Source organism: Ovis aries, chromosome 2 (assembly GCF_016772045.2).
Source record: "Ovis aries strain OAR_USU_Benz2616 breed Rambouillet chromosome 2, ARS-UI_Ramb_v3.0, whole genome shotgun sequence".
NCBI classification, from domain to species: domain Eukaryota; kingdom Metazoa; phylum Chordata; class Mammalia; order Artiodactyla; family Bovidae; genus Ovis; species Ovis aries.
In genome coordinates this window covers 149,330,937-149,344,404 of record NC_056055.1, presented here as the reverse complement: position 1 = coordinate 149,344,404, position 13,468 = coordinate 149,330,937, and the positions used below count along the sequence as shown (strand labels likewise).

The following is a 13,468-nucleotide window of genomic DNA, read 5'->3' as shown; positions in this document are numbered from 1 at the left end:
GAGAGCGCGCCCGCCGGGGGCGGGGAGGCGGCCGCGCACCGCCTCGCGCCGCGCCCAGGCCCACCCGCGCCTCCCCGCCCTCCCGCCCGGCGCCGCGCCCGCCGCCCCGCCGGCCCGCCGGCCGGCCCCCAGGCGCTCCCTCCCGGGCTCGGGGCCGGGGCGGGGGCGACGCGGCCGGGGAAGCCGCCGGCGCCCCCGCTCCGGTGCAATGGTTGGGTCTGGCTCCCCGCATGCCGCACATTCCTTGGAGTAGCCACCCCCCCCTCCTCTTTTTTTTTTCCTCCTAGATTCTTGGCCTCAGCACCCGCTGCAGCTTTGCACCCCGGCTCGAAGCCCCTTTTCAGGGCACCGCGTCGGGGATCACGCTAACACCTGAGTAGGAAGCCAGCTGGTCCCAGTTCTATCTTTTCTTTCATCCTTCCAAATTACCCCCCCCCCCCCACACACACCCCCCCCTCTACCGTCCACCCTCCCAGAAAAGGTGCGGGCGATCACACCTACTTCAGTGAACACACCAACCTTCCATCAAGCCTCTGCAAATCCCCGTTCCCCCAATTCTCACGTGAAAATGTTAGAAGAGAAAATAAGTCTCCACTCCTCACCCCCTCACCGCAAACACGCACAGTAAAGTTCGTGCTTCATTCCTATGCCAAAGTTTGGCAAGCTTACCTTCGAGATGCCAAAATCAAATAGCGAAAATCATTTCAAGCCATCGGTTTAGCAAGCCTTCTCGAAAACTGGAGTACGATCCTTCTATATTTAATTATTAGATACGACACAAATGTGTTCCACTGAAGGGACACAGAAACTGCAAAACAGGGACAAAGGGAGGAGGTAGTTTCCTTTGTTTTTCAACTGAAATTATTTAAGGCGATTCAAGATGCCCCCACTTTTTTTTTTTTTTCTGATCAGCTTTGCATTCGTTAGCATATCAAGCCCAGATAGAACCTGAGCAATGCAGATGGCCTCTAGAGCAAGTTCCACAGGCAGTGTGTGGATGGGCCACTGGGACAGTTGGCCTGTTCAGCAGAGACTATCAGGGATAATATTACCACACTAAGCGGTCAATATTACAGCGTTCTTCCTTGGCCTCTGGCCTCTAACGCCTCCCTGGAAAGGGCCATCTGCCATGATAATGAAAAATCCTAACTCGGCTATGAAGTGAAGGCACTCAACTTCTGGCTGCCCTAAGAAAAACAAAGTGGCCCCTATGGAAATCGAATCTTCTAGCAAAGCTGTGACCATTCAAGGGTGTTACCAGCAGCAAGGAACTGAAAAATATCCAACCTAGATACCCTTCCCACTGCTGACCTCAGGAACCACCTCGGTATACAGAGGGGCTCCGAACATTCTCTGACAAAAGTGATGAGAACTAGCAAGTGTCACCTACTTAAAAACTATATACACAAACTATACATATAATTTCTAATTCTTCTTGTTAAAAAAAGAAAAAGCAGCAGTAGTAAACTTACTCTAAGCACAGCACTAGGTGAACAGTTTGGCAAGTAAGAACTTGCTAGATAACATTCAGAGAAACATATCTGTTATTTTAATTGATTAAATAAAAACAATGCAACTAACATTCAGTTCTGTGTTAATATATATACTATTTAGGACTACTCCATGCCATTTTGGCTGCTCCTTTGCTGTCTCCAGGCACTAGGTCCTTTTACCACAAGTCATCAAACACCGGTATAAAATAGAAGGCTTTAGGTAGAACTGTTCAAGTCATAGATGCCTTTTGCTGAGAACTTAATGCCCAAGACCCCAGCAGTTCAAACCTGTCATCTATGGAAAAAATTCCATGTACAACCTCAGTTGTCATGACTGGTCTCTTAGGAAACCACAGTCTAAACCACAAAAGAACAGCATAGATTAATTTTTCTATGGTTCTGCTCTAAGGTCATGATGCTTTGGATACTGTGCTCTTCTAGAACGGGAAGACTTGATTTGATACCCTGCAGTTGTTTTACAGGGTTAAGACAAGATTTTAAATGATAATACAATTTAAATTGGACTACAAGAGCCATTCTAATAACTAGGTAACTAAAATATACTAAGAACATTAAAAATATTTCAAGGACTATTTTTAGGATAACAATGATACCTAAATAGCAACAAAACAAAATGTTCTATATGGTGGATGGCATAAAAGGAAACAAGGAAAGGTGTATATTTATACAATGTCTACAAGCCAGGGTTCAAAAGTTCCAGACTCAGGAAGGTACTACACACTTAACTAAGCACTGCAAAGAAAGGAGAAGATAGATTTTCCACCCTCAATGACTATAAATGTAAAATAAACAAAGTCACTAAAACCCAAATAATTTCAACCTAAAAGAAATAACAAATATTAAACCATATATATAATATATACATATATAATCAATTATAAATATTCACAAATGATTATTTATAAATGGCTATAAGCAGAGACATTAGTGAGATTCATCTAGGAAAGTATATTCGACCTTTGAAAAAACTGTATTTTAGGACAAAGCAAGGAAGCACTCCAGAGAAACTCTAAGTTATCGTGGTCAAAATTAGAGCTTTGGAATCTGCCCAGTAGATGCTCATCTTCCTGAAAGGGAAACTGAGACTTTGTTGAGTGGGCAGACAATATCCTCCACAGCCCAGCTCAGTTGGTGGGTAAAGCTGTGGGAATCTGACCCAAGAGCAGTCAATCCACAGATAGGCCAGTGACCTATGACATGGCTGGGACTGAAAAAATGAGCAGAGCCAATCAGATCCTCACCCCCCGGGAATCTGATTCAGAAAACTGAACCAGTTAGGGAAGGGGCAGAAACTGCAACAGTGCCAGGGGTAGAACTGAGGCCACAAAAAGCCAAAACCATACACAAGCCAAGGTTATGAGGAAGCAGAAACTATGAGTAACAGGAAGCTGACTGGCAGCAAACGGAGAGGCAAGCAGATGCCAGGAGCGGGTGAGCACTTGGCGGGGACATGATGGAGTCCCTGAAGCTGCTCTGGCTCTTCAGACTGACAACAGCCCCTCTGTGTGTATGGGTAACCAGCCCCACCCCTCGTTCTTCAGATAGCTTAAGTGAATCTGGACTTTGCAATCCAAGGGACAAAATTAAACAGCCAAACCGATCTGGCTCCACATTTCAGCTTTCCACTGACTAGCCACATGGCTTTGGGCAAGCCAGTTAACCTCTCTGAGTCTCAGACTCCTTGCTAACTGTCCTAAGTATATCTATGGTACTCCAACCAAAGTGCCCCACTCAATAAATGGCAGCTATTATTATTGTTTTCCCAGGTTTTATAGTGGTGGTTTGTAGACTTCAGCAGGTATACTGTGTAAATAACTGCTATTAGTAAGGCTGGCTGATCATCAAAGAGAAGGAGCAAGGGAGCAGGTTGAATGGACAAGCAAAAAAGACCAAATTTAGGTAAGGAGAGCCTGTGTCTTTGAGGACTGTTTGCTGAATGGCTGAATGAAGATGCTTTCCAAGGCTTAATCCTAAGAGGTTAAAAAAAATGTCTGACAGAAGGTCTGTTTCAAGAGCCTAGGTGAACTCAAGGTTTTCTCCCACGTTTGTTTTTGTCCTGTTTCCTTTAAAGAGGTTGTATGTTGGACCAGGGCCATTTCTGTATGAATGGGAAGACTGTGCGTGCTATCAGAGATCACACTGCGAGGCAAGAGGAGGCTATGAATGAGGCTAATAAGGACAGTGCCATCAGGACATGCAGGAGCCTGCAGCCTCACAGAGGAGATGAGATTTCTCGACTCCCAAGTGTTTGTAAAGCCACAATTTGAGAATCTGAATTGAGAAGATATCTGTCCCATAGAAATATTTTGAAAATGAGACTTTCATTTATAAATTTCACATCTCATTTCACTTTCACAAGAACCCTATGAAGTTGGAAGGGTTATTAGGCTTCATTTACTAATGAGAGGAAAACAAGTGAAGACTCACTGACTTATCCATAGAGTTAGGAAGTAGCAAGCAAATGTTCAAACCCAGACTGAGTGAGGGTTAAAAGATCCTGTCCTGTGCTCCTTCAACACTATAAAGCTGGGACTCAAAAAAGCCTTATAAATAATGCTCCAATTCCCGGGTGAGTACTTGTAACCCCTACAGCACTGAGTTGCTGGATACGAATAATGCAAGGCATTAAGTGATAAGTGCCAGCCAAGTGGTACAATTACGCACTGTGCAAGTCCACTGCAGGGTGAGATCAATACAGGATATAACAAGGGCGTGGGGAGCTCAGCTGTATAAATGTTTTTGTTTGAGGGACATTCAGAAAGAAGCATTCTGCAGATGAGAAAAACAAAAATGTGTGTGTGTGTCTGTGTGTGTCTGTATAAGAGAGAGAGAGGGGTGGCATGAGAGAGAATGTAGATGTGGGGTGACTGCAATTGAAATCGTCACTTACCAATAAACTCCTTAAGGCAGAAGGAAAATCAAAAAAAGGTAGGGGAGGCTCCCATTCCAACACATGTTGCTGAGCCTCATATAGGAAAGAAAGAAGCCCTTGAATAAAATTACTCAAAGAAAGTGTGGTGGGAGAGCTAAACTTTGAAAGAAGCCAGGAATCAGCAGCGGGGGGCGGGAGGGGGCGCGCATTGAGGGGTGTAGAGAAGATGTCCAATGAGATAAGAATAGAATACCTCTGCCAACAAGAGAGCAGACCTGTGATAGGTTCTAATCCTCGATTGGTGCTAAGGCATTTCAAGCACCCTTTTTTATCTGAGTCACATTAAAAACAGAAAATAAGAGGGGGGAAAAGTTATCCAACATTACCTTACATTACAATATTTAAGGAATAAGATGTAACCACATAGTAGGTGTTAGTGTAAGCAGTTCAAACTTAAAAAAAATGTGTTTACATTTGAGAGTCTCTATGTCTAAAATATAACAAAAGCCTCTAGCTCCCAGCAAAGCAGGAAAAAAAGAAAAAAAAAATGAGGTCAGCAGATTCTTCAAATTTCTGTTCTTTCTTGATACAAAATAGAGTTGATAAAATATCCTATTTCTAAAGGAGCAGCAATATTTTCTATTATTTACTATTTTGCTTTTTAAAAATTCTACAATCTTATTCTAGACCTAAAGTCTCCCAGGACACATATAAAATCACATGTGTATAAAAATGAAACTGCTATAATAAAATAAAACTATAGCTCTATAGCTATAATCCTGGAAGACATATAGAACAACATAAACATGGCCAAATTCTGATGAGTCTTATCAGAAGCAATATTCTAATGATTCTTAAATTTATCCTGGTGAACAAAACAGAAGAAATGGGCTTTGCCCTACTGCAGCTTCTCTGTATGGACTAATAAATGTCATTTATTGAGTAACTACTATAATTCTAGGCATTTTTCTCAGCAAGTTCCTCTCTCCTGCCCTCATTCTCTCTCTTTCTCTCTCTCTCTCTCTCTCTCTCTCTCACACACACACACCATGAGAGAATAATAATTAGCCCATTTTACTAAAGGGGAAACTGAGGCTCACTGTTAGCCTTCCCTGATGGTTCAGGCTTAAATAACCTTTCCAAGGCCACAGATCCAATATGATAGAGCTGAGGTTTGAACTTAGGTCTTTCTGAATCCAAACTGCCTACCCCCAATGATAGTCCTGATGACTATGATTACTATGATCTACAGTTCAAATCCAAACCCTGTGGGGAAAAACCTAAGAGCCCAAGCCTGGGTGTGCATCTAAGCTTCACCGATTACCAACTACATGACTTGGGCAAATCACTCTTTAAAAGATAAGAAATTACACTGAATTTCCATTCAGTTTATTACAAAGACAAAGTTTCCAATATTAGATTACATACTTAATAGTACAAATATACATTCTGACCCAACCTAGCTCCTGTATCTTATTCAATTAATGTTTGCTAAGATGTAACTCCTCTTGCAACCACTAGTCTTATTCTCAGGGATAGTTGGTAGAATGGAGTTGGGAGAGAAGCAGAAAAGAACCTGGGATGGTGATTACATAAAAGGTATTTCCAAAATCCTGAACTGAAACTGAGAATCGAATTTCCCTCACAATCTAGTGGGAGACCATATTCGAGATTAGCTTCATTATGGGACTCATAAATGCTTATCAGACAACTAACATCCTAATCATCATTTGGGATATTTATTTCTGTGGCACAACATCCTCTAAATTTCAAACAAATAATTTATACTTAATTTTATGTATAGCCTATCATAAATTAGTTACTTCCTTGCTCTTGCAGATTAGTTAATAAAATCAAAGCTCACTCAAATTCCTGGCATAGGTTCTCTGTAAGTTAAATTTCTTTCCTATGTTTTTCTAACTTGGGAAGAGACAGAAAGTACTTAGGAAGTCAACAGAATTTGTGAAAAACTAGAGCCAAAAAAAAAAAAAAAATCTCTAAATCATGAAAAACAGAACTCATCACCTTTCCATAGGTAAAACTCAACTGTTTGAATGAAAATTTGGAGAGTACAGACTGAACAACTACCTTGGACAAACAAAACCCTCATATAAGCCAAGAATGACAAAAGGCATAAGACATTCCTAAATGCTGGGAGACAAACAATGTCTATGCAAAACCTGAGATCCACAGCACAGATTAGGGTTTAAAGCATTCAAAATACAGAAGAAAAAAAACAATAAAACAGTTTCCTTTCTCTTTAGTTGCTAAGAAGACCATTAAGTTAATTTTACCTGAAGAGGAGGACAACAGAATAATAAGTGAGAATGCTAAAAAGCTTTCTATTCTCCACTAAATTATAAATGTTAAGGTTCACATAAGAAAATATGAAATTAGAAGTAAATTTCTATTCAGAGGGGGTAGATGAAGACAAACTTTCAAGTAATAGCATATTTAGTTAAGAGTACTGCAATGGGCTACATAAGGAGCTTATAAAAATTCCCTACCCTGAGTGTCTTTACGAAATGACTAGTTCTGGTTCTCTAATACACTTAACATATGGGACAAACAGATGACAGACCTGTGGCAAACTGATACTCCCCAAGCGAAGAAAAGGCAAGGGAGGAAACTCTGATATCGTCATGACAATATGACTGATCATGACGTCAGCAGTTCCTAATTCCAAACTATAAAGAACACTCCCAGAATGCTGACAGCACCCTAAAAAGATCCTCCCAGAACCACCCTTCCTTCACCTCCCAATCTAATATGTAATCTACTGGCAGATTTGCTGAAGTTTCAACTAAAGGATTATTAAACGTTAAAATCCTGTGAAAAATTCTTCTAAATTGGAGGAAGCACTAGGAGGAAGACGTAGATAATTTCTGAGGACATTTTTCAGACCTGTATGTTATAATGGGCTTCCCCAGTGGTTTAGCAATAAATGACCTACTTGCAATGCAGGAGCCTGAGAAGATGAGTTAAGATCCCTGGAGGAGGGCATGGCAACTCACTCCAACATTCTTGCCTGGAGAATCTCATGGACAGAGGAGCCTGGTGGGCTACAGTCCATAGGGTTGCAAGAAGTCAGACATGACTGAAGTGACTTGGCAGGCAGGCAGGCATATATTATATTATTTTGTTATATTTTATTATATTATTAAAATGTTATCATTTACAAAATGCTTTATTGTACATCTCATTAAAGTCTCAGGGAAGGTGGCAGGGCAGGCATGATCCACTTTTTTTGAACAGCAGAGTGAGCCTCAGGTAGGGTTAAACAATTTGACTTAGGTCATGAAGCAGGACCTCAAGGTTGGAAAGTATAATTAAATGCTAGTTCCCATGCCTGACGTATAATAATCACTCAAGAAATAAATCAATATAGAATAATGCAACTGTCTCTCCTTCAGTTCAGTTCAGTTCAGTTCAGTGGCTTAGTCGTGTCCAACTCTTTGCGACCCCATGAATTGCAGCACGCCAGGCCTCCCTGCCCATCACCAACTCCCAGAGTTCACTCAGACTCACGTCCATCAAGTCGCTGATGCCATCCAGCCATCTCATCCTCTGTCGTCCCCTTCTCCTCCTGCCCCCAATCCCTCCCAGCATCAGAGTCTTTTCCAATGAGTCAACTCTTCACATGAGGTGGCCAAAGTACTGGGGTTTCAGCTTCAGCATCATTCCTTCCAAAGAAATCCCAGAGCTGATCTCCTTCAGAATGGACTGGTTGGATCTCCTTGCAGCCCAAGGAACTCTCAAGAGTCTTCTCCAACACCACAGTTCAAAAGCATCAATTCTTCGTTGCTCAGCCTTCTTCACAGTCCAACTCTCACATCCATACATGACCACAGGAAAAACCATAGTCTTGACTAGACGGACCTTTGTTGGCAAAGTAATGTCTCTGCTTTTCAATATGCTATCTAGGTTGGTCATAACTTTCCTTCCAAGGAGTAAGCATCTTTTAATTTCATGGCTGCAATCACCATCTGCAGTGATTTTGGAGCCCAGAAAAATAAAGTCTGACACTATTTCCACTGTTTCCCCATCTGTTTCCCATGGAGTGATGGGACCGGATGCCATGGTCTTAGTTTTCTGAATGTTGAGCTTTAAGCCAACTTTTTCACTCTCCTCTTTCCCTTTCATCAAGAGGCTTTTTAGTTCCTCTTCACTTTCTGCCATAAGGATGGTGTCATCTGTATATCTGAGGTTATTGATATTTCTCCAGGCAATCTTCATTCCAGCTTGTGCTTCTTTCCTTGGACACCATGAAAATGAAAGTGAAAGTTGCTCAGTCGTGTCCAATTCTTTGGGACTCCATGGACTATACAGTTTATGGAAGTCTCCAGGCCAGAATATTGGAGTGGGTAGCCTTTCCCTTCTCCAGGAGACCTTCCCAACCCAGGGATCGAACCCAGGTCTCCCACATTGCAGACAGATTCTTTACCTGCTGAGCCACCAGGGAAGCCCAGAAATACTGGGGTGAGTAGCCTATCCCTTCTCCAGCAGATCTTCCTGATCCAGGAATCAAACTGGGGTCTCCTGCATTGCAGAAGGATTCTTTACCAACTGAGCTATCAGGCAAGCCCTTGGACACCATGACTGATAATAAATTAAATCTATCCATATTTAGCCATTTCTTTTAGAAGGTTCTTTGTTAAACAGCCTCCAAATCTGAATCTATTCATTATATTCCTACCCCAGGACTTGAATCTGTGTCTTCTATAGATTGTATACAGCTTTTTTCTGTATTCTACAGTGTCTGACCCATAAAAGTGAGGGTGGAGTCATCTTACTTTGAATCTTAACAATCTTGTAAGATTGCTTAAATAGTCTGTAAATCTCTAATGAGTTCCTTAACCCACTGTCCTGCACACAGTCCGTCCTGCTGGAGGTGTGAATGAATGAGGAACAATAGCTTTCTTACATAGTCACACACAGGGAGAGACACACAGAAACACACACACAAATGACAAAAGATGAATTTCATCCTCTTTTGAAAATGATCATGAGGTGAAACTAGAAAGAGCTGAATGTGAGAAATGGCGGGATCAAAGTTTAAAGAGTACATTTCACAGGTTATATTAAGCATGATAAATTTGCATCCTAATCTTTCGATCACTTGGGATTCTAAGAGAATGTTGCATTTTGCATTTGTATGTTACTTATTAAGGAAATGGGATACCACGATCAAATGGTTTCTCTCTTAACCTCAACTACTACTGTCAGAATAAATCTTGCTTTACTTTTGAAGGGAAAGTGAAATGTCCGACAAATCTCTGAGATCAGTTTCCTATAAATATTTGGATATAAACTATATATCATGCAATCTAAGATGCCACTGATTATAATATGCTTAACGACTACTGAGATATTAACATTTGAAAAAAATGGACAACAGCAATTACAGAACACCATGAATTAGAAGATGCATCCTGATTTCAGCTATGCTGAAATGTGAAAAAAGTGAGCACTAGAATCTGTTCAGAATGGCACACAGGTGTGTGAAGACAGTGCATGGATACCGTGCACACACATGTTCATCTTACAGCTTAACTCCAGAAATACATTTTTTCAAACACTCATTTTTAACCTTCACAAGAACCCAGAGCTACTAGGTGACTGCAAGCAAATGACTCACACAGTCAGTTTTTCCAAGACCTGACTGTGTCTTACTAGTGAGCACAGCCTCCGCGAGTCAGAATGAGAAACTTTACCCTAATCTCACAAAGGAACAAACAGCTGTCAGCTTCCCTCTCAGCCACCCCACCTCCTATCATCTCAACTTCTACCCCTAGTGCTTTAGAGACGCAGCACATTTATATAAGAAAAGTGAAAGGAGATGAGCTTAATCTGTAGACATTTATCAGACTTCTCCACTCCACGTCTTGTTATCAGTGCTCTAAAGCTGTCAATTACAAACAAAACTTAAGAACATTCATCCCAGATGTTACTTCTTTACCAAGTTTAAGGCACACAAATGCATGCAAGTGGACACATGCACTCAAAAGATTGTTCAGGGCTGTTCTGGCACTTAGCATCAATTCCAATCTAAGAGTCTACCTTTTAGCAAAGCCTGGAGTAGTAATTCTCAGTCGTCCAGCACTTCCATTTGGAAAAGTAATTTTTATGTGAATCAGGTAAATCGGATAGAAAGACATATCTAAAATGATTATTACAACTCTTAAAATTGATATGAAATTACAAAGTGAATCAAAAGCAATAACTTAGCAGGTGAGATGACTCAGTTATAGAAAAATATATAAATGGTTCACACTTAGAGCAATGACTTAGTAGCTGTTGGTATCCTAGGGCTCAATTTGTTCAGGAATCAACCAAGTCCCATTTCCTCCTCCTTCCTCATGCACCTTTCCTTTTAGTCATTTCATTGCTGATGTGAAGATAAAACCGATAGGAAAAAGTGAAACAACTGGTCAACTTATTAATTCACTTGAGGTTGGCCAAAATGTTGGTTACAGATAAATGAATTTCATTTATCTGTAATGTCTCCCTTGTTATAAGAGAAAATTATAATTGATTTCACACTGAATATTACCTTATAGAAATTATTAACACATCCACCCACCAATATATTCTAAGCCCCTAACTCAGGACCTGGCACACACTAGGCATTCAAATATTGGTTTAATGAATAAATAAGCAATATGTTTAAAGTGCATGAGAGTCCTTTTGAAACAGATATTATTATGTCCTAAAGTACAACCAGCTTATGATTTTAAGATATGCTAATTCAATGACAGATTATAAATTTGAATTTACTAGCTCAACTTCTTCAGTATTAAAGAATATCATTCCAGCTTCTGTAATGCATGATTTCTCGAGTGATTTGAAAATATATTCTATTTAGGGGCTCTTTTAAGAAGTTTTAGACTTCATTTAAGCTATTTACCAGGGACATCATTTAAGTAAATCAGGGTACAAAATATTGCAAATCATGGTAGAGACTTTTTCCCATTTCTATACCCTGTCTCCTTCCTTTTTAAAAAAATATATAATTTAAGTTTTGATAATTACCAAATTTTTAAAAAGCAGATATACAAACTCTTATAATTGAAAATCATGTAGAATGTTTCATTCTATCACATGACACTGAAATCATATCACTAAATAAGAATAGGCAAACCGTTCATAATTGTTGGAGATATTGCCTCTACTGCTGCTGCTAAGTCGCTTCAGTTGTGTCCGACTCTGTGCGACCCCATAGAAGGCAGCCCACCAGGCTCCTCCATCCCTGGGATTCTCCAGGCAAGAACACTGGAGTGGGTTGCCATTTCCTTCTCCAACGCATGAAAGTGAAAAGCGAAAGTGAAGTCACTCAGTCGTGTCCGACTCTTAGCAACCCCATGGACTGCAGCCTACCAGGCTCCTCCGTCCATGGGATTTTCCAGGCAAGAGCACTGGAGTGGGTTGCCATTGCCTTCTCCAAGATATTCCCTCTACTTGAGTGTATATTTGAAATTTTTCATAATTAAAGTATTTTGAGATGATACAGTGTACTAAACGCCTCGTGAGGTTGGTTTTCAGAGGACTGCAGAAACCAAGGCAAATTGATTCTTGGTGCTCCAACATCTAGGAAGTTTTCTTTTAAATAACTACTCTGTCTCTCCACTTTGCTCTTTTCTCCTAAAAAGAGAAAAACATTTATAAAGTTGATATATGAGACTACAGTCTGAATAGTACAAGAGTGACAGCAAACCTGCTGGAAAATGCTATCTAATTCCAAGTGATGAAACATATCAGGATTCAGTCAGTTTCTACGGTCGACAGTGAAAATGCCCATCTTCTAAATCAGCAGTCCCTCTATGGTCCTTACTGATTCTCTCTTCATTTTCGATATCTTATATCCATTAGTTTCCTCAATCTAGAACTGCTGGAATCTCTTCTGTTTCTCCCTCTAACCAGTCCTTATTTGTTCCCAATTGATGTCTACATTGCTTCTAAAATACTTTGTTATGACCTCTTTGGCCATATCCCTGTACTTCCTAACACGCCCACATCAAGTGCAATTTCTGACCATCCCCGGTAAAGCACTCTTTCTACCTCCTTTCCTCCTTTACCTCTCTTCCGGCTACTATTTGTGTTTTGGCTGCAGATGAACTCACTCTTTTCTGGCTCTGAGTTTTGCCAGGAAACAGCCTCTGTTTTTCCATCAGCCAAACCACATTCATCCCTCCCTCTGTTTGCTCTGTTGAAATCACAGCTCATGGTCCACCCCCTCTGAGTTTTTCCTACTTTCATCTATTTTCCAAGACCTCTCGCTATATTTTCTAAGGACTGTATTAAATAAATGCCTAAGTTAGGTCAACCTGATGTCTTTACATTGTAAACTCCTCTACTGATGAAACCATGACCAAGATTTACCATGTACTCTCCACTATTTACTATGTTAAAAGGCATCCTGTGAGCACTCAGCAAGTACTTATTGGCCTGGCTTCACCATAAATCAGTTGTTCTTAGTCTCTTTTCCAGTCCAGCACACCTGAGGAGTACTGTATATTCTCATCAGTCACTGTGGCTTACTTCTATATGATTCTGTGTCAAAAAGGATGAGGATATACACTCCCATCCTTATCTGAAAAACACTTACAAATAATGAACCAGAGAGTAAGTTATAGGAACCCAAAAAAACCAAGCATTTAACTTCAGCTCTACTTATACAGATAAGAGATAAAAGAGAGGGGCTTCCCTGGTGACTCAACAGTAAAGAATTCTGCAGTGCAGGAGTTGCAGGAGACACGAGTTTGATCCTTGGTTTGGGAAGATTCTCTGGAGAAGGGCATGGCAACTCACTCCAGCATTCTTGCTTGAAAAATCCCATGGACCGAGGAGCCTGGAAGGCTAGTCCATAGGGTTGCAAAGAGTCAGACACAACTGAAGCAACTTAGCATGCATGCAGACATAAGACATATGTCTATAACTAGTATGTTACAGAATATAATGTTTTGTTCTTTTTTGTAAAAAAAAAAAGTGCATAAAAATTATAGCCTCTTGACATAAGAGGCTTTGGTACTGATGAAATGTTTTCTCAGGTAAGGATTTATTTTATTATAACCCAAGATGGTAC

The 13,468-nt window shown here is 40.6% G+C and overlaps 1 protein-coding gene across 8 annotated transcripts in view; it reads right to left on the bottom strand.

Annotated features, from left to right (window-relative positions):
• The window catches only part of RBMS1 (RNA binding motif single stranded interacting protein 1), a 219,739-nt gene that overhangs the window by 132,530 nt on the left and 73,741 nt on the right, over nucleotides 1-13,468 (bottom strand). The window lies entirely within an intron of this gene.